Below are 22,335 nucleotides of genomic sequence, written 5' to 3' on the forward strand. Positions count from 1 at the left end.
TAAAATCATGGGTACGTGTTGAATAGCCTGCATTCATCCCATTGTTTAAATTCATCAAATAGTCACTCTGGAATTACTTCTAACAATTGGGATGACTTCATTTGTGTTTGTTTTCTCTTTCTATTAACCCATGACAAACTGTGAAATTCGCCATTTTTACCATAACCAGGCCATGAAATTTGTCATCTCTCTCTGTAATTTACATGGAGCCTTGGCTATGGATACATTTCAGGCAGGATGATTGCTTTCCATCTGACGCAGAGGACAGAACAAAGGCAGGATACACACAGAATAGAACACAAACAAATTCAGAACAGACATGAGGAATGGCTTTTCTCTCTTTTTTTCTTTAATGCTGTAAAATAAAGTCTGCTAAAATGTGCCGACTGCCTCCTAGGGAAAAACGTTGATGGGACAAACTAAAAGACTATTGTCGAATCTAAGAAACAATGAAATGGCACCCCAGGGAAAGGGGAGAACTTAAAAGAAGAGATGTCTTGACAACCTAGAATGAGTTGGAGGGATGTGGTGGGAAACCATACGAGTAATGTGGTCGGGAGGCATTTGGAAATGGAGTTTCAGAGGAAAGCCATCATAACAGTACTAGAATTTTAAAGCTTGTTCACAAGCTATTGTTCAAGGGATGGTGAATTTCCCCTTCTCTTTGCATTCCCTCTTCCCCAGAATTGAACATAAATTAGTTTTTTTTTTTCCATGTCAGATGGATGAAAAGTCTTCTGAACGATTTGCATTGAAAATTACTGGACATTTTGCAATGAAGTTCCTGTATCTGATTGTCTTCTTTGTTGGGGAAAGGAAGGAAAGAAACCAGCTTTCACTGTCCATTTGTCTGATTTGCAAAATACAACACCTTCCTTGAACTGTTGATTCCGGCGAGCTACATTGTTAATACTGTGGCAATAGCTAACTGCCCACTGCAAAGAAAGGTCCCTAAACCAAGTAGATGTGCTATTTCTTCACTCTAGAGATTACTTTGGTCTTGTGAACTTCCTCTGAAGGAGGAGAAATGTGGCTTTGTTGGAGGATGAATATGAGGCTAGAAGTGCAGGGGTTTAGGAGGGAGGAGACATCTCAGCAAAAGCTCCTTCCCCAGTGTTCCTGTTTTCCTGAGCAGAAGGGAAGTGGGAGAGCAGGTGGATATCACATAATTGCATGAGCCCCAGGAGACCGAAGGGGAATGGTGCCTTGGGGTCCGTCATAGTGTATTTTGGCATTTTTCTCTAGTGAGAATGCACTTTTGTTTTCTAGGAGGCAGAATGGTTTATCAAAAGTGGATTGTCACTTCTTTTTGATTTAAATGTAAAGTAAGAGGTGGTTTATAGAGAATGCAGTTGAGCCAGTTGCTTTAGCTGGCTCAACTTGTGGTTCTCTTTTTTCATGGTGAATAAGGATTGCATGGAGTAGGAAATCTCAAAGGTATATTTAATTATCTATTTTATTTCCTCCTTCACTTTTACTCCTACATCACTGAAGAAGTATGAGGTTCTAATTCCCTCAGTTCTGCCATTTTCACGCAAACCTCCTGCCATTGGCTCATTCTTACCTCTTTTCCACCTGTGGGAGAGCTGCCATTTTAACATAAATAAATGCCTGATTTTAATGCTCATTTTGGAAAATAGAGAAGAAAAAAGAAGAATGCAAAGAATGCAATCATGAAAAATCTTCTCATACCCCAGGAATAATAACTGGTAAAATGTTGACATGCTGCCTTCCAATTATTTTTTGTGTCCATATTTTTTACACAGTTGAGTTTGAATTACATATGGAAATTCAAACACAGTTGAGTTTGAATTACATATGAATTACATGTGGAAATGATGTTTATTAACAACAGTTTATCATGTGTTTTTCTGTAACATTACAATCTCTTCAAAAGTGTAATTTTTGTTAGTTAGCATTCTTATCCCATTTAGTAAATGCATCAACATTTTATTTAGATTTCCTTGAGATTAACCTTTCTTTTTGCTTGTGCCTATTTTTTATGACTATAAATACTGCGGTAATCATCTTTGTTCATACATCTTTGTATGCATTAATAACTAGGAAGATTTCTAAATAAGGAATGACTAGGTAAAAGCTCATGATTATTTTAAAAGACACAGTTTTACCAATTGCATTCCAGTATGGTTGTATTAATTAACATTAATAACAACTTTTAAATAGCATTAATAATTGCTCACCCTCACTAGCATTGACTATACTCATTTTAAAAAGAACTCTTACTTTGATCATTTAAAAACAAAACAAAGAAAATGGTATGCTGCCTTGCATTGCACTTTTGTGATTGCCAGTGAAGCTGAATTTTTTATATTTCCTTTATTCGATTATCTATTATGGTATTTCGCAGCTACAAAGAGGTGCTTCCCAGACTTCATACTACAGGAGCATCACTGACCGAGGGCCCGAAATCCAGCACTTTGAGATCCATTGCTCTATTTATGCCGAGGCCACGCCACCTATGGGCTGCTTTCCACCAATGACTGAGTTTGGTGGAGTCTCAAAGGCAGACCCATTCTTGGGAGACACAGAACTCTTTGTTGGCTGATTTTGTCTCATGGACTCTCCTATGCATTGCTGACCCTGCTTTAGACTATCAGGTGGTCTGCAACCTCTTTCCCCATCTCTGATGGACCTCCCAGCCTGCCCAGCTTGCTCCTCATTTCCTTTCACACAGGCAGTTCCCCTAATATTATAGGTTGAATTGTGTCCCCCAAAATTGATGGATTGAAGTCTTGCACTCCAGTACCTTGGCATATAATTTTACTCAGAAATAAGGTTGTTCAGATATAACTAGTTAAGATGAGGTCATGCTGGAATTGGACGGGTCCCCAGTCCAATATGACTGGTGTCCTTATGTAAAGAACACCATGTGAAGAGGCAGATGCTTACAGAGGGGAGACAAGTGAAGACATAGGGAGAATGCTATCTACAAGCCAAGGAACCCCTGAGACCATCAGAAGCGAGGGGAAAGTATGAAACAGATTCTCCCTCATAGCCCTCAGAAAGCTGACCCTGCCAACACCTGGATTTCTGACTACTAAGACTCCAGATCTGTGAAACCATAAATTTCTGTTGTTTTAGCCACCTAGTTTGTGGTACTTTATTAATGCAGCCCAGGAAACTAACACACCGCATGAAATCATCCCACTTTTAATCCTGTCTTATCTGATTCTTGGACACCAAAACTAAGATAATCTCTACATGGGCATTTTATAGTATTGAATATTACACCTCTGTCATATTCTTGCAAATATTCCTTTAGCGTATGTGAATTTTAACTTAGTTTTTGTTATGTTAATTGACAAATAATGTAAACTTTTACATGTTTAAATAATTGATGTTCCTACGGGTTCTTTCTTTCTCTCTCACTCTGTCACTCTTTCTTTCCCTTCTTTTCTGCTGTTGTCTTGCTTTCTTGCTTTCAAATCTTTCTCTACTAGACAATAGATATTTACCCATTTCTTGTGTTTTATCCCCTACTTTTTAAGGTTTGGACTTTACGTTTAGCTTCTGAGTATATTGAGAACTTAGTCTGTGCATGTAGTGAAATATGAAGTCTATGGTATTGTACCCAGTTTCTTCTCATTTCTTTTCTCTTTCAAAATATGTTTAGCTGTTCTTAGATAAATGCATTCTTTTGAAACTTGTTTCAAGCATGCTAAAAGGAAAAAAAATGCTACTGGGGCTTTTATTGAATATGTATTAAACAAACAACTCGATTTTTCAATAATAAGACTAAAATATTTTGTTTTGCCATCTGAGAATGTTGTCTCCAATTATTCAAGAATTAGTTTATAATTTTCAGGAACCATTTGGCATGTTCTTTACATAGGTCTTTCGTATGTTTCATTAATATTGCTTTTAAGTATTTTGTGGATTTTTGTTTTCATAAATGTTATATTTTTTATGTTATTTTCTAACTAGTAGGAAGAAATGTTATTTCCACATGCTCATATGAGATTCAACAACTTTTAGTGGAATTTCTTATTAATTTCAAATTTGGAGACTTAGCACATTTTTTAGAATATTCTTCTCGGTGGTAAATCTCATAGAAACATTTGCTGTGAGAGCTGGAAGGATCTAAAGGTCACCCTACCCTCTCATTTTATAGATGATCCATCAGGGAGCCTCAACACCAAGCTCTAAATATTATGAAAGGAAAGTCCGAGAAAGGCCCCACCTCATCTTCCTGGAAATTCTAAAATCAAAGATCAGACATCTCAACATTCATGAATAACTACAGTGATAAAATAACAGTAATTATTTATCCAGGTTTCAGCACTTGCTAGGTGCTTTACATGGGTTACCTAATTTTATTCTTATAATAATCATTTGAGTTACAAGTGTTCAGACACTCCAGCAGACATGTCTAACTGGAATGCACTCTATCTGGCTGTCTCTCTATCCAGCCCTTTTTACAGGCAGAAGGGTACAATAAAGTGACTTCTTAGGGTTCTATGTGGTCCTTGGTTGCTATAAGTTCTTAGTCTATTATTAATAATCTATGCAGAGAACAGATTTCTCAGCACAACTCCTGCATAAAAAACAAAATAATAAAAAAAATTAACAATTATTTAAAAGGTTTCATTGGCTAGATCTAAAAGCCAAGTCAAAAATAGTTCAGTTTTAAAATATATTTTGAGCCCCTGTAATATATCCTATCGTCAACTTTTTAAAAAGACCATGGTGATTTTTAACCAGAAAGAGTTTACATGTAGAGTCACAAAAACCTCATAATGGAAAGGACTTAGATATCTGTTCAACCTATTATCTGATGTCCCCCTGATGAATGCTTATCCAGTCTCTTCTAGAATAGCTCTCTAATTGATGGAAAGCTCCTCCTTTCTGAAGTCTGTTTCTTTGTGTCTTCCACCTACCTCTACTTAAGTGTCTTTGTAGCCACACAGATAAATTAGATTTGCTTAAATATTTGAGGATGACCATTATGTGCTGCACTCATCTTTTTCAGCAAAACTTCTTTTCTCTGGTCTCCAGCTTCCTCTAACATTTGTCATGTGAACCCCTTCTCCTTCCCAGACTCCATCCTCTGAATGTGGGCTTTTATCAATATCCCTCTTAAAATGCAAAGTCTAATCATGATGTGTACAAACAGCACACAGTAGAAAGGATGTATTGTGTCATTTGATTGGGACACCACAATTTTATCAATATAGCCAAGGTCTCATTGGTTATTTTAGCAATTGCATTACATAACTAATAATCTCACTTTCCATGTAACTTGTCATTCTCTACCCTGCTCCCAATTCTGCTCCTACACTAATCTTTCTCATTTTAGTAAACAGCCCCACAATTCACGCAAGTGTTCCGGCCAATGGCTTGTTATTATCCTTGACCTCTTCCCCTCAAGCAACTCATTTGGTATGTCCATTTGCAATTCCTTTAGATGGTATCATCACCTCTATCACTACCACCCCAGTCACCTTTATCTCTCTTCTGGGCTACTGGAATAGTCTCTTAATTTGTCTTAGATTTCTTCTCTGGGATCTTATTTAATATTTTCTCCAAGCAGCAGACAGAACACTCTTCTCAAACGGTAAATCAATATGATACTTTCCTACTCAAAACTCTTCAGGATCCTCCAGTTCACACTCAGAACCAAGTCTTCATTACTGTGGCCCCCAAAACCCTCCATGATCTGCCTATCTATCCGACTTCTCCCTTTGACTTCTTCTGTTCTAGCTGGTTGGATCTTCTTTCTGCCTTTTGAACTCACCAAACTTCCTCCCTACTTAAGACTCTTGTATGTGCTGGCTCCTGTGCCTGGAATGTTCTCCCTAGAACTTTACTTGGATCATTCCCTTAATTCGTTTTTGCTCAAATGTCACCTACTCAGAAAGTCCATACTCGACTACTCTATCTAAAATAGAACTCTTACATCCAGTCACATTCTATTTCATTACTCTGCTTTATTTTTCTTCCTGGCACTTATCACCAGCTGCCATTATATGTTTATTTGCTCACTTGTTTAATTTCTGTCTCTACCACTAGAATTTCAGCTCCGCCAGAGCAGAAACATTATCTGTCTTATTTTTTGAGTTAAGGTGTCTAAAATAATTCCAGACACATCCTTAAGACTAGTAGGTTCTTCACACAACTTTGTTAATGAATGAATTATTGAATAAATGGACTGTATTGAGTTCATAGTCAGATAAACTCTTTAGTTATCTTTTTTCTAAGATCTCTATGCATCATGGTTTTCTAAAGAGTTTAGTAATTTTATCTTGCGTGCATAATTTGTTCTGAGCTACAGGATTTAAATTCATTTCTCCCAGCTTGCTAATCTTATGTTTGGCTCTGGATTTAGTAGGCTCTACTTTCTCTCATCTAATTTTGTCTATACTCTTCTTTCTACTCTGAACATCTTTCTCTTGACAGATAAATGAAATTGGAACATTCTACTTCATTCTGACGTGTGTTAATGTATTATTAGTTAATCAACTCAGCAGGTTATGTCTTCCTTCCTACTCTTGTTTTAAAATAGAAAATAAAAAAAAAACCTTTTCTTCTAAGAATTTTTCTTAAGTTTTGCCTTTTTTCTGGGTCTACTTTATTTGGAAAGCAGGACTAATATAATTGAAACAATGAGAGAATTACATGTTACATGATTAAATGATAGCACACACAGACTCTAAGGTTTGCAGAAAATAGAATGACCATAGAGAGTTTGCAGAATTAGAAAAGGTTTCGTGTAAGATGCTTCTCAAGTTTTAAACATGCTGGTATATGTTAAAGAGTAAAACCATGGATTTTTAGAAAACAAGTGTTACAGATAGTTTTTTAAAAATTAGCAGGGCTTGGTGCTGGTAATTCTGTCAGACCACATGTCTTAGCTGTGCATGACTTTTATCATCAGCCAAAAAGACGTCAAGGACCATGCAAGGTCAAGGGCAGAATGGCAGGGTGTTCAAACAAAGTTTTCAGGTCGGCAGACAGCCTTGGACGCACTCTTGGAGGGTGAGGTCACGAACATCACAGCGGCAAGCATAAGCTAACCATCTTGAGAGTAATGATTCACTGCTCTCCTAGCCCAGAGACCCAGCAACAATTTTCTCAAAATAACTTCCACACAAAGGATGGAAGCACTAAGTATATGTGTTTGTGCTTGTGCATGTGTACGTGAGCTTGTGAAAGTGTGCATACTATGTATGACCACACATATGTGTGTGTACCATAAAGGAGGGGGCTTACTCTTTTATTATCACTAAATCCATATTTTTTCTTTCTTGTTTTATATATCAGTGAGGCTCTCCAGTCTTCAAAGTCTTGCAAAGTACATTGTAATGGCCCTAAACAGTAGGAAAAAAATATGGTTTTGCCGTTGAAGCATTTGAATGGAACGACCTGTTAGATCTAGTGTTATGTTGATTCAGAGTGCAAGAAGGAATTTAGAAAGACTTGGTGGTGAAGGGGTCTGATAGACACCCCTGAGGGTTTTGTTTCTTTTTCATAATGGTAACCTAACCTATTGGTAAAATTGACTGATGGGTGGTAAATACTATGGAGCATAAAAATTATACCACATGACTAAGTTGTGCTTTTCAACAACTGTACAGTTAGGCTTACCTAACTCTCATTTCCTGTTTCCATTATGGTTGTTAGTCTCAATTCCTCCCACATCTGCACCCAGACATATCTTATTCTGCAGCCTGTCTGCCCATCTGGGCTCTGGGGTGACCTCATTCTTGAGCGGAGGCCGGCAAGCTGTGCTCAAGATGGACGGCCCCTGACAAATAGGCGCGTGTGCCCTGAGCGCACAGCTGCGGGGAGGTTCTGGACACCTTGGCTCATTGTGCTGCAGTGGGCTTTGCAAAAGGTTTTCAGCATATGTTTATCTGGATGTTTTCAAGGCTCATGCACAGCTCTGTTTGAAATATTTAACCTTATATGAGGATGTCTGAGGCTTCCTGAAGTTATTCCTGTGATTTATAGAAGAGATGAAATCTGATTGTACAAATCTGAATAGAACAATCAAAAGACCAAATGGCAATCCACTCATCTGCTGTCTTTTTTGTTTGTTTGTTTGTTTGTTTGTTTTGGGAATTTATATGTAGCTCTCAGCTTTTGCCTTCCTTGCCAATCAATATCAATACGTATTATTGAGTATTGGAAGCACTAAGAATGAAGGTAAAGACAGAAAAGCAGAAGTCTTAGAAACCTACCCTTTAGTCGTATGATCTAGTTGAGAGACACTATTGACTAGTGTGAGTGGCATTATATAACACTAACAGCAAAAAGTTTTCTGAGTGTTTATTATGTGCTAAAACTTATTATTATCTTCAAATGTATTGTCTCATTTAACCTTCATAACAATCCCATTGGTGCTTCATAACAAACACCAAGATGGGTGCTATTTTTCTCCCCATTATTCAGATAAAAAATCTGAGGTTGGTATGGCTGAAGAACCTGGCAAGACCACTCTTCCAGGAGAACCAGGATTCACACTCAATTCTTTCTGGGTGGCGATGCTGGGGCACCCATCGAATGCTAACTTCTATAGCGCATAAAGTCAATGCTGTAGGGGTAAAGAGGGCAAGAGCTGTGAGGGTTAGAACTTGGGGCTTCATTCAGATCATTTGGAGTGACCCCACACCAGGAGTATCTCACATTGATCCAAGACTAAATTCTTCAATGTGTTCCTTCTAAATCAACATAATGATATTAGCACAGATAAATATATAAGGAGATGAAAGCTTTGGTTTTTGTCCATGTCCTTGTTGATTTTAATCCTGATTTCTGCCATTAAATCTACCTTATATTATGTGGATAATTTATTTCCTTTGGTTTACAAATTAAATCCGCATAGTAAATCCTATAACCCTTTACATTCTTTGTTTTCTTTTGTAATATCTTTGTAATTCTTTTATTATAGTACACTGATTAAGAGCAAGGACTTTGGAGTCACACTGTATTTAAATTTTAGCTCCTCCACTTATTGGGGGTGGGCATACCCTCTCTGTGCCTCAGTTTCTTGCCTGTATCTACTTTATAAGATTGTTGTAAGGATTAATAAGATATATAAAATCTTAGAAGAGTGGCTGGTGCATAGGAAGTACTTAATGCATGCTGACATTACTGTTAAATAATAGCTGACAATTATTATTGGTAGAGAGGATCAGGCATATCTATTTTCTTCCCAGTGACTATTAGCATAATAAGTTTTCTCTAAATATTTGTTAAACAAAGCACATGAAGATTTCATTAACAATGTGATTTGGGCCTTTGATGCCATGGCAATGATTAAAGTATAAGTTTGAATTCTGAGGATTCTTTGTATTATAAATTTGTAAAATGCCAAGATTGCAAGAGTCCATAGAGGGCTCTGGGTTTAGTCCTGCTGGACTCATAGATGAGCAAACAGAAGCTAGGGATTTATATCACCCAATGAAACAGCCTGGGCAAAATTTTTATACCTATTTGAGAGAAGTTAATAACAGGGGTTTTCAGACTTGTAAAAATCTAAAGCCTTTCCAATTAGTTAATTAAATGGCACATAAAATTCTCAAAGCACGTCAAAGAACAATTCATCTTAATTCTCTTTAGCTTAAAAGTAAACATTGGCCATACAACATTTCTCAGGGGATTTGATGATAATCAGTAAAACCAACCAGGGCTGCCACACTAACTCCAGGGGCCACAATTCCCTTCCTTGTCATCTTATCGGTGCCCCTTGCAGTTGTGGCATGTACAATATAGCTCTGGCCTTGATAAATCAACCAATCGTAGCTGGGGATAGTTGAGAATTGTTGGCAAAGAGTAATTCCCAGAATGGTCAATTGGTTATAATATGGTGGCAGGTCTAGCCACTCTGTGAACTAGGTATAGTTCCTATTCATTCAATAATAACAACAACAACAACAAATGGGCATTCATTCAGTAAATATTACTTAGGAACATGCTCTAGGAGTTAAACTAGAAAACTATGGATGTTCTCATGGAGCTTACCTTATCATGGAGATGCATAAAGTTAAGAAACAATAGACTGATTCAATAAAAACAATTAATTTGAATTATGTGATAAGAAATAATAGACTGATTCAATAAAAACAATTAATTTGAATTATGGGCTGCAAGCTACTTTTTTTTTTTTTTTTATAACAATGTGTGTGCCTTATCGGGAAGGGTACAATGGAAGTAAAATTCATACCCGAGAATATACCATGACAAGAATCTATTGTTTTTTTCATAGTTACTTTGCTTCATTTTTTTTTTTTTCTGAAGATCAAAGTGGATATTATTCTCTCTTAATGTAATTGGGCAGTCAATAGGATAATTTGAGATCTTGAATGAAGGAAGTGCTAGGTGGGTAAAATTTGAAATTGCCAAACAATGCCATAGATTTCAGCAGTGTTTATATATATGTTCAAAATTCTTAATTTTATGCGATAATTAACAATGAGTGGTTAAGCCAGATTAAATCACATCGATGACTACAATATTTTAGAGCTCATTGGTATTCTTCACTCAAGGCCGTCCTCTGCCCCTAATGTGCCCACCACATCTAGCAAATTTGCAGCCTTTTTCCCACAGACGCATTTTAACAAAAATTAATATTTCATTTTTCCCTGAAGTGAATTACTAATCTCTTTATGTTTCAAAGAGGTATTTCAAGAGTGAAGTTTGTAAGTTTTGCAAACAAGATGTGCTTCAGTAGGTGAATGCATAAGTAAACAGTGGTACACCCAGACAATGGGATATTATTCAGTGCTAGTAATAAATGAGGTATCAAGCCATTAAAAGACTTGGAAGAAACTTAAATGCACATTACTAAGTAGAAGAAGACAATCTGAAAAGGCTACCTACTGTATGCTTTCAATTGATGACATCCTGGGCAAGTCAAAACTATGGAGACAGTAAAAGGATGAGTGGTTGCTGAAGGTTAGAGAGTTGAATAGGCAGAGCACAGAGAATTTTTAGGGCAGTGAAACTACTCTCTGTGATACTATAATGGTGGATACAGGTCATCATAATGTCTAAATCCACAGAATGTTCAACATCAAGAGTGAATCTTAATGTAAACTATAGTCTTTGAGTGATAATGATGCGTCAGTGTAGATTCATCAATTGTAACAAATGTAACACTCTGGTGGATTATATTGATAATGGGAGAGGGTGTGTATGTGTGTGGGGTGAATGAAGTATATGAGAAATCTCTGTACCTTCTGCTCAATTTTACTATGAACCTAAAACTGCTCTAAAAAAAAAAGTCTGCTTAAAAAAAAGAAAAGAAGAGAGGAGTTTGGACTATACCTGTGATGTCGTTTTCATAGTTCCAGTGACCATAACTTTAAAAAAAGAAAGAAATATTTGAATACCTGTTAACATTTTGATTGTTAAACCTCGAATATGTCTTAGTAGGATAAGAGTTAAAAAAATGACCGACTCAAGGTGATAACACGTAGACCAAGCTTCAGCCCAGATCAATCTGAGCTGCCGGGGACATTACAACTCATTAGCGGGATTCCTGCACAGAAACACTTGCAGCCACAGTCCTGCATTTCACAGGTCTTACAAAAATCTCATTGATGTTGGGGTATTGCACTTAGACTGAGAGCCTGAGGTCTTTAATTGGAAGGCAAACATATTGGTTTTATATCTTGTGCTTTCTGGAGGGTGTAGCTTTTTTATTTTTAGAGTGACAATAGTGAGAAAATGGAATGGGGGAAATCCACTCACCTCTGACTATATTAAACCACCCACCAGCTGTTTGGAACGTAACACATCTTTCCATCCTGTAAGAAGTCTTTACTGTATGAAAAGGAGGTCCTTGATGAGGGGTTAATAAGCTGAACTGGGTGAAATGCTATACTTGCTTTTGATAATGTGAGAGTTCTCTTTTGTAAGCTATTGATATTATTTTTCCTCTGTTTTCTTAAAGATTAGCCTTAGGGAATTTAAATAATTAGGCATAAAATCTCTGGCATGATATTTAATCAATAACATCTTGGTTTTCAGCCAATCAAGGCCTTCAGTCGTCTGTGGGAAAGGCAGTCACAGTTAAGCGGACGGGGCCAAGCTGCCCTCCTCACCAGCTGTGTGGGTTTGTTCTCAGGATGACTGAGAGTGTCCGAGAACAAGCCGCATCCTCGAGCAATCTGGTCATGCTGCTGGCATTTCTGTGTTTGTTTATTGGGCAGCCTGAAGTTCTTCTTTGCAGGCAAACTGAACCCATATAGGAGTAAAAGCAAACAAGTGAGACTTTGAAGGTCCAGCCATCTGGGAGATATTTGGGGATTATATAAGTCTCATGGTTCCAGGAAATATGGGAGAAATGATGAAATTTGTGTAGGCTGGTACAAAAGCCTGTGGGCCAGTCTAGTTTTTGACATTTCAATTCGTGGGTGTGTTAGTCAGGGTTCTCCACAGACATAGGACCAATAGGATGTGTGTGTGTGTGTGTGTGTGTGTGTGTGTGTGAGAGAGAGAGAGAGAGAGAGACAGAGACAGAGACAGAGACAGAGACAGAGACAGAGAGACAGAGAAACAGAGAGACAGAGACAGAGACAGAGACAGAGATTAAGATTTACTTTAAAGAATTGGCTCATGTAATTATGGAGGTCAGTGAGTCAAAAATCATCAGAGTGGGCCATCAGGCTGGGGCCCCAGGGAGGAGCTGATGTTTCAGTTCAGGTCTGAAGGCCATTTATCAGGAGAACTTCTACTTTCTTGGGGAGGTCAGTCTTTGTTTTAGTAAAGCCTTCAACTAATTGAATGAGGCCCATCCACATTATGGAGAGAAATATGCTTTACTCAAAGTCCATTTAAATGTAAGATCTTCCAAAAAAACATACTCACACAAGCATCCAGCATAATATTTGACCAAATATCTCAAACCATGGCCCAGTCAAGTCAACATGTAAAATTAACCATCACAGCAGCTTACTCATCAGCTAGCAAGACTAAATACTACACATTTGTATCACCTCAAATTCCATAGTATTTGAGAGGATAAAGCAAGGAAAGAATATAATGAACATATAAGTCAGAATCTTCAAGACAGTATATAAAAGTCTAGTTTAAAAAACAGGATAATGACAGGATATACACATAATAAAAAAATCATAGCTAATATTTATTTAGTATATAAATGTGTGTTGAGAATCTTCATGAATCTCTGTGAGGTAACAAATACCCAGGATTTGAGAAATTTTTCAAATCCCAGCATCACCACTCACTGACTATGACCTTAGTTAAGTCCTTTAGCTTATCTGTACTTCAGGTTCTTTAATAGGAAAAATGAGAATAATAATAGCATCCACTGTTGAAGATTATATGGAAGATTAAATGAGTGATTCTATATCGAGTATTTAGAACAGCTTTTTGCATAACAGAAGCACTTGATAAAGGTTAGCTATTATTATTACACAGGATGATAGAACAGAGGGATGGTAAACCAAGATGGTAGAGGTATAGCCATGATATCTACCTGAAACCTAAAAATGGTATATTTGCTGGATATCCCTGTATACTATCTAGCATGTTTGTAAGTTGATAAATAAACTTATCCTTCCACTGAAGTCTTATGAACCTGAAGTTCAACAGAAAATACTCCATTCCTTTCTTTCTTGACAAACCCATGACCAGTTTGCTAGAAGGTAGTATGAAGGGAGACCTGACATTTTTCATGTCATGTTCTTCGATACTGTCAGTTTTGATTATCTTTATTGAGTTTCAATTAAATAAAATTATCTATTGTGCAAAGTTTCCCCTAGAGATGATAGCAGACAAAGGGACTGAGCAACAGAAAAAAGGACTTCACAGGCCTGAAATCCCCCAGGTTTATTTTATCTTGTCTCAGGCTACAGGAATTATCTTGCAGAAACCCTTTTTGACGTAGAGTAATACTGGGATCTCTGTACTGAAAATCAATGTGTATTTTGTTTCATTCTAGAACGTCTCAACAACAGTAGCCTGAAACACATTTTAGTATACTCATCGTGCCATTAAAAGTCAGCCGCTGTCAATATACCTCAGGTTTCCTATAACTCAGTCAAGGGCATTTTGGAACTGTGATGGCCAAAGTCACAAGGGAACCATTGGTAAGATCTTTAGACTTAAGTGACTTCTTGATTTAACATCTCATTGCTGTTTCCCAGCTTTTCCTACCTTTATTTTTGAAACTAAATTAATTTCTGAGTGTAGTTTTCATGCCAGCCTTAACTACAGGTATACCTCATTTTAATGCACTTCATTTTGTGGTGCTTTGCAGATACTGTGGTTTTTGTTTGTTTGTTTGTTTGTTTGGTTTTATGAATTGGAGGTTTATAGCAACCCTGTTTTGAGCAAGTCTATCGGTGCCAAAAAGATTACGATCTGCTGAAGGCTCAGATGATGATTAGCATTTTTTGGCAATAAAGTATTTTTTAATTAACTATGTACATTGTTTTGGTAGACATAATACTATTGCACACTTAATAGACTACAGTATAGTATAACCATAACTTCTATATGCACTACAATACCAGAAAATTTGTGTGACTCACTTTATTGTAATATTTGCTTTGTTGCAGTGGTCTGGACTGAACTGTAATATCTCTGAGATATGCCTGCGCTTTGGCTTCCTTTCCTTCTCTGACTTTCCTTATTGCTGCTTTAGGGAGCAATGCCCAGCTTATTTTGTCTGGGGCTTTGTTTAAATAACAGATTTCAAAACTTTCACACAACTGTTTTTTGACCAGGATAGAATTCTGACTAAGAGAACTTCTTGTAGCCTGAAAATCCATGTCAGAGGCCACATATAGCTATTTTCTACTTGTGGGCTCAATCTTTCTACTCTAAGCATGGAAAACCAATAAACAGCAACAAATGATTTTACGCTAACTAGATTGAAAGGAATTCTCCAGTTCACCATTAAAAATCAAAAATCGGTCAGACCATTATATAGAGGCCAACAAATTATTAGATAACCAGAGTTATTTCTGAATGTTTTGACTCAGTCAAGTTTTAACTCCACTTAACATAAAGGTGAACCGGAGACAATTCTGACCATATAGGCCCCCATGCAACGTTTTATTGGCTTGGCTGAGTTATAAATCTTATAGTCATGAGATAATTGGCAACTTACTCCTTCACAGATGTGGATTATGTAATCAGGGAAGCTGATCTGCTGGAAATCTTTACTTTCAATCTATAAAATATAATGAAGTTTAGAATAAGAAAGTGTGGCCAAATATTAGTGTTTTGTAAGCCGTATACAGAAATGTGGCCCAATATTAGTGTTTTGTAAGCAGTATACATAAATGTAAGGTGATGTTGTCAGTATCAAGATTGATCGATCGATCTATCTATCTATCTATCTATCTATCTACCTACCTACCTACCTATCATCTATCTTAAGACATCTGAACTTGAGGATTCTGACATATGTTAATTGGTGTTACGACCCCATATTTTTATTTTTTGCAAATAGTCCTTAAGATCTTCATTGGGAAGTCCAACTTAAGTTTCAAAGGCTGCATTTTAGAAGTTTTTTTAAATAAGTAATTTCTTTCACTTACCCATTCTTTATTTTGATACTGGATCAATTACTACTATTAATCGACTGGAAGAGTAAATAAAGTCAATACCATAGACACATCAAGGGTCATTCTTGCAAACTGGCATGAACTGTAAAAGTATGTATGTGTTTGTGTCATATATTGTTCTGCACGATGATATAGCCATTGTTATTTGCAGAAAACTTTATATTTTTGTTAGGTCAAGAAGCCTGTAATTCTCCAAGTGCTCCCTGAACCTTATTTAATGCAGCAAACCACGAAAGGAGCTGGGTTGAACTTTGGTATCTGCAAGTTGGAAAGTAATAACTTTCCCCATCTTTTCTGTAAGTGACTTGTGCCATGTGATGAATGCAGACCCTTCCCTCACAAGGGTTTACTGATATTATACACTTGTAGCAAATAAGGTTAGAACCTTTAAAATATAGCATTTAGTAATGTGCTGGAAATAGCTTCTTCTCGATTCCTTTAAAGGTCATCGCATTTGCTTTCCAGGCGTCATTTTAACTCAAGTCTCTACCGAGTGGAACTGAGAACATGCTTGCCTTTGTGCCTTCAATTTTCCCAAGCTTAAGAGTAAAATGGCAGGATCTTTCACACAAAGTGGAATATATGTGTGTGTGTGTGTGTGTGTGCGTGCGTGTGCATGTGTGTGTGCGTGCATGCAGTATTGTGGGTTTAAACCTATAAATGCATTGTCAAGATAATCTCAATGTTGGTAATACATATGCACATGGCTTTTTTAATTGGAGGTAACTTTAGGATTATATTATCATCAGTCCAGAAGCCAAGCTTATAGGAGTGAAGCTAGGTCAATAGATCCTAAAAGAAAATAAGCTCTGGAGAATGCACTCCGGATTATGATTATTTGTGCTTTCTTTGAGCACAAATGTTTTACCAAAACCATGCTTCACCACACCAAAGTATACTGACAAGACGCTAACCAGTAAAATTAGCATCAACTCACAAGCTTTGCTGCTGTCTCGCTGAATAAGAAATGAATTCATTAAGCCATTTATATAAAACAAGGGAAAAATACTCAACCACAGCACTGCTATCAAAATTAGTATTGGAATGGTAGATCGAGACGAGAAACTAATTTATACTAACTGATACAAATTAAGATCAGTCTGACAAAAAGAGAATGGCTTCTTCTGTAAAGCATTTTTCACTGTCCCTAGAATTATCACTGTCATTCGTCAGCACTGCCAGTAGTTTCACCTTCCTCACATCACCGTTATTAGCACCATTGTTAACATTATCTTCATCATGTTTATAGTCAGCAGTAGTGGGCTTTTTAAAGACATACACAAAAGATTAAAAGTGGTCCATATCTGCTAATACTCTACATTCATGCCCCAGATAATTTTAGTCCAGTCTCTGCTCATTAAAAACTCTACCTACAACTCTAAGCCCAAGGTCTAAATTCTCTTTCTTCTTCCAGGACCTCCCTTCCAAATTCCTCATACTAGCCATCGTCTAGCTACTAATAATTGTACACTTGTAATTTTTTTGAGTGTTAACCATTTTATTCAAATGTGCATATTTTGTTGGTTCAACTAAAATATAAGGGTCTTGAAGGCAAAGATTTGTTTGATACATTGATGTAAATACCATATTATTTAGATTAGTGCTCTATAAAAGGTATCATGTAGCATTTAATAAACATTCAACAAATATTTATCAATAGATTGCGATTTTACAAGGAAGTTGGAGAATTTGTTCAAAGCCAAAATGTTCCTAGAAGTGGTGTTAATTTAGCTAGATAAATTTGTATATGGAGACTGCACCATATGCACTTATGGTGGGAATATCATGAGAGCCTGAGAGATCAAGAAAGCTGGGAGATCAAGAAGAATATATAATTTATATTAAGTGGAAAAGATTTCTCAGAAGAAAGAGGACTTGGCCTGGATTTTAAAATGTTCTCTGCATATGACATGTAAGTTTGGCAAAGTCGGTTGAGAGAGTGGATGAAAGTGTTGTGAGGAGAATGTAAATGTGAAATGGAGAGTTAAACCAGCAACACAAAGAGTGGGCGAGATTAGTGTGAGAGAGCAGACCAGTGAATGGCATGGAAAAGCAGGGGCAAGAGTTGGCCTTTGGGCTGGGCAGATGGTAATTGTCCTTAGAAAATTTTGAATAACCGAGGTATGCCATCTTTATAACACATGTATTGTTTCAGCAGCAGTAAGAAGCAAGCAAGGAGAAGAGATTGCAATAACTCATGGAACAAGTAACCTGGATCTCAGCAGGGCTTGAGAAAGAGAGAGGAAGAAATGAGGTCCACACAGAGGGAATGGCTGAGACCTTCAACCTGATCTGTATAAGAGCCAAAGGAGTGAGAGGATGACATTGTCGAATCTACCAGAGCTTTGGGGGAAAAGGAAGGGTTTACCTTTACCCATCCTAAGTAGGAAAGGTGAGCAGTGAAACTGGATAATCATAGTTAATAATGAGAGTAGGATGGTGGTTTTCTAGTTTCAGAGAGATCTCTCCATGGTTTCTAAAGAGATGGTGCAGAAAGCCACTAATTGGAATTAAGGAGCGCTGGGTTCTAGATTCACCATGTCTTTTATTGCAAGGCACTAACTTCTCTGAGCTTTTGAAAAACAAAAGGAACACACCAAACAGTTTCTAAGTAAGCTTTCATATTCTGTGTTCTATACTGAATGTCAGCACCCACAGCTTGAGATCTGACAGCATGGCGTTGGTAGAAAGTATAACTTCTGTGGATTCAGCCCAGAGAGCTGCACAGAACTCCTAGAATCAGAGACCATCTAATCCAACACTTACTTGCATTTTGTAATATAAATTAATTTGCGTCAAATTTTGTTCCAAGGATGTTTCTTTCAAGATAGTTTGTAGTTGACTTTGCTGCAGGGGAGCTATATCAAACATGACCACAATGAGAAAGATGCCCAGGGTACTAGGAGATGGGCAGGGAGGAAAAGAGAGACCTTGGAGTGAAGCCATGATATTAGCCTGCTTTGTTTATGTAGGACTTTTAGAGTATGAGATGAAGTAGATTAATCACTGAAACATCCAGAAATGTATTTACAAACGAGAGTACAGTGTCTGTGCTGGCAGACCCACACTGATATACTATATTTTCCTTCAACTTGGATATGTAGGCTGAGTGACTTTCAAAATAACAGCCTGACATGTGAAATCCTTTGGATAATTTGGATAATATGTTGTAAACGAAATGACACATTGCTGCAGCCTAGAATTTCACAGGCAGTTTTGAATATATATCATAAGATGATATATGAATATATTTCCTTGACTGGTGGCTCAAAATGCCATTCACTGATGAATCTGATGAAGCTTCTAGCTCCAGCTACCAGTTTATAGGAGAGAAGAGAGGAAAGTGTTAATCTATACCAGGGGATGTAATCAGCTACATCCGGACTGTGGAAAAATCTTCAGAGCTTATCATCTGATTTCTTAACAAACACATTATAAGAAAGACAAAAGAGAAATGAGATGGAACCCATAGATCAAAAGATACTTCAAATACTTATAAATGAGTTGCGATATGTGGGCTTATTTGCATCCTAATTCAAACATACAAATTTAAAAATTATGACACTTATGAGACAATTGTAAATGTGAACACTGGCCAGACATTTGATAATTATTTACAAAATATTTCTTAAAGATTAATTAATTTTTAGAGCTATGTGAACTATATGCTGAAATATTTGTAAATGAAACATAATCATGTATGATTTGCTTTGAAATAATATGCGGGCGGGGGGGAGTTGCTAAAACCAAGACTGACCATGAATTGATTATTGTTGAAGTTGGGTGATGGGTACACGGTAGTTCACTGTACTATTCTGTTTTTGAAATTCAGAGTAAAAAAACCCTTTTTTTTTTAATGTTATCAATTTGCATTGAGCATTTCCTTTTTTGATTCTTGGAGCTTTCTTAGCATTTCCTCAAGTGACAGGTTATATTTTCTCTAAAAGAATCAGATATAGATATTGCTGCTTTTTGGGTAGGTGTTATTAATGCTGAAGTAGGGGAAGAATTGCTAACAGAAAGTGTAATTTTAATTGTAATAATGGATTTCTCCTCAATTTCCAAACTGGGATCAACAGGATAAAAAGAACCTTAATTATTCTGGCATTGTTGTTCCTTTTTGGCCTATTTGTAGAAGCAAGTCCCTGACTGACAAGGGCCCCTGTGCACTTATCAGTTCCAGCATTTAGACTCAGACTTAATTCCTGGAAGTCATGTGATTTCCAAGCAATGAATATGCTTTACAGAGACTTAGGACATTAGGAATCTACATCAAACAGTTATAGCTGTGGTTTCTCTACCCTGGACTTTCCGGAACCAATAGAGAGTTGGAGTGAGCATGTTTCTTTGCCCTCACCTCCCTCCCAGTGATATCTGTAGTGGCATTTGTTGTCCTAAGAGTATCTTGACTTATTCTGGCAGATTCTCTTCTCTTCTCCTACATTCTATTAATGGACTTTAGAGTTCCACTCCCTGATCTAGCGGTGGCTTGGATTGGCTTAACCAAATCAGCACATCTATTCCCTTGATTATGGTTATTGGTTCTGAGAAGGACAGATGCTCATGGCAGTCCAATCAATGTGTATATCTGGGGCAGAAGGTGTCTCTCCTACTGGACGTGAACAAGGATAACTGCACCCCTAACTTTGTCAGGTAGTTATCCTGCTGTCACAAGAGAGTGGGTTTCAGGATGGTGCTCATATTGAAGATTGCTGAGCAGAAAAATGGAAAGAAATAGGGTCTTTGGAGACATGACTGACATGCTGGCTCAATCAACCACAAAGCTGCTTTTACTCTGGACTGTGTTAGTTTTGAGGGCCAATAAAGCTCTATTGTTTAAGACAAATGAATTGTGTTTTATCTCATTTGTAACTAAGAGCATCTTAGCACAAATGGAACATTTCTACCTATTGGTATAGAAATGATGAAAATACAATATTTTGGTGAAGAATCCAGAGGTAAGAACAGACTGAATACTTTGCTTCTTGAATTGATCTATGTCCCATATCAGATATATTAAGAGAAAATTAAGAACACCTAGTTGGAGACATCAAATAAATAAACATGTTAGGTGATTAGACAATAGGTATGATTTTGCTGAATCTGATCTCATCTGGTAAACCTAGAAATTCTAAATAGTACCAAGTGAAAGGATAGAAGTAATACTTCAAGATATAACCTTCATGATGTCAGTAGATGTTGAGGGCTAGGAGCAAAAGGAAAGCTGAGTTTAAGCTCTTATTGTTTCTGTTCCTTCTTTAGAAAAACCCATGTAAGCTGTAAAGGTCAGCATGCATGCCACAAGTGGTACTGAATTGCTCTATGGAGATGGACCTCTCTTGCCTTATTCACCTTTGTATTTATTAATTATATTGACTGAATGCCAAATGTACACTAGGCACTGTTCTAGGCACTGGGAAACATTCTAGTGTGAAGAGATCAAACAGTAGGCAACTAGACAAGTAACTATATAATCTCTTGGAGAGCCGTAAGTGCTAAAGAGAAAAAAAAAAAAAAAGAATTAAGTAGGCTAAAGAGTGCCAGGGAAAAGGGATATAATATATAGTGGTCAAGAAGGTGACATTTGAACAGAAATCTGAAAGACATGTAAAAGAGAACCGTGTGGATATCGGAGGAAGAGAGAACAACCTATGTGAAGGGCTTGTGGTGAGAGCCAGCTTAGCATATTTAAAGAATGTTAAGGGAGACTCAGAGGTAGTGAGAAGTCAGGATATGCAGGTCCTTGGAAGACTATCTAGGGACTTTGCCTGAATTACCAATTATTTGAAATGATATCAGAACAAGTTAAATTTGGGAACCGATGGTGTTTTACATACTTTTTAGTTCGAAAAGTGAATTCAGTGCAAATTATAATTGCTTATAGAATAAGGCAAACAAACTAGAAGTGGGCAAAGAAAAAGCCCAAATCTCTTTCCTTTCATATTTCTCTTCTACTCTCCCCATTCTATATATATTCACACCACCCCACCCTGGAAATAGAAATTAATAATTTGTATGATAGTCAATTATTCAACTATATTATACAATTATTCAACTATTTCCCCCAAGCTTATACAAATTTATACCCCTCTACAATACACATAAAATATGATGTATGTTTATAATTATTTCTATTTCTTATAAAAATAAAATTATGCTGTAGACTATTCTTTGCAACTTGCTTTATCTAACACAGCCTTTTCTCTCTGGATATTTTATTTTTCTTCATGTTCTTACATCCCTCATGCTGGATGATGGGAATGAATAGGACCCGTGATATAAATGGGTCCTCCTAAAACTTTCTCATGTAATATTCCACATGATGGAAGTCACTGGAAATAATTAAGAAATCATTTAGCACAAATACAGCCCAATTTTCATGTTGAATAAGAATTTCATATTTATCTATCTATCATCACTGGTTTGTGTAGCCCCCAAAAGTCATTTTGCTTAGAAATTTGGGACAAAAGTCACAACAAGGTAAATATAACAGAGAATTATAAATTTTAAAATTAAAAGTTACTTAAGATATCATTTAAGTGAATCTTGCTTTATTAGTTTGGCAAATATATACTGAGTACCTAATGTTCAGTAGGTACCATGAAAAATGTTGTTAGAGACAAAATGTTGTCTAGGAGACAGTCTCAGTATTCATCTTAACAAAAGAGCAACCAAAGGCTCAAAGAGTTTGAGTGGCTTTTCTAAGGCACAACAGGGAAGTAACAGATGAGATTTGAACCCAGACCACCTGGTTCTGAGTGCAGGGCTCTTT

This window comes from Pteropus alecto, unplaced genomic scaffold (assembly GCF_000325575.1).
Source record: "Pteropus alecto unplaced genomic scaffold, ASM32557v1 scaffold131, whole genome shotgun sequence".
In the NCBI taxonomy this organism is placed as follows: Eukaryota; Metazoa; Chordata; class Mammalia; order Chiroptera; family Pteropodidae; genus Pteropus; species Pteropus alecto.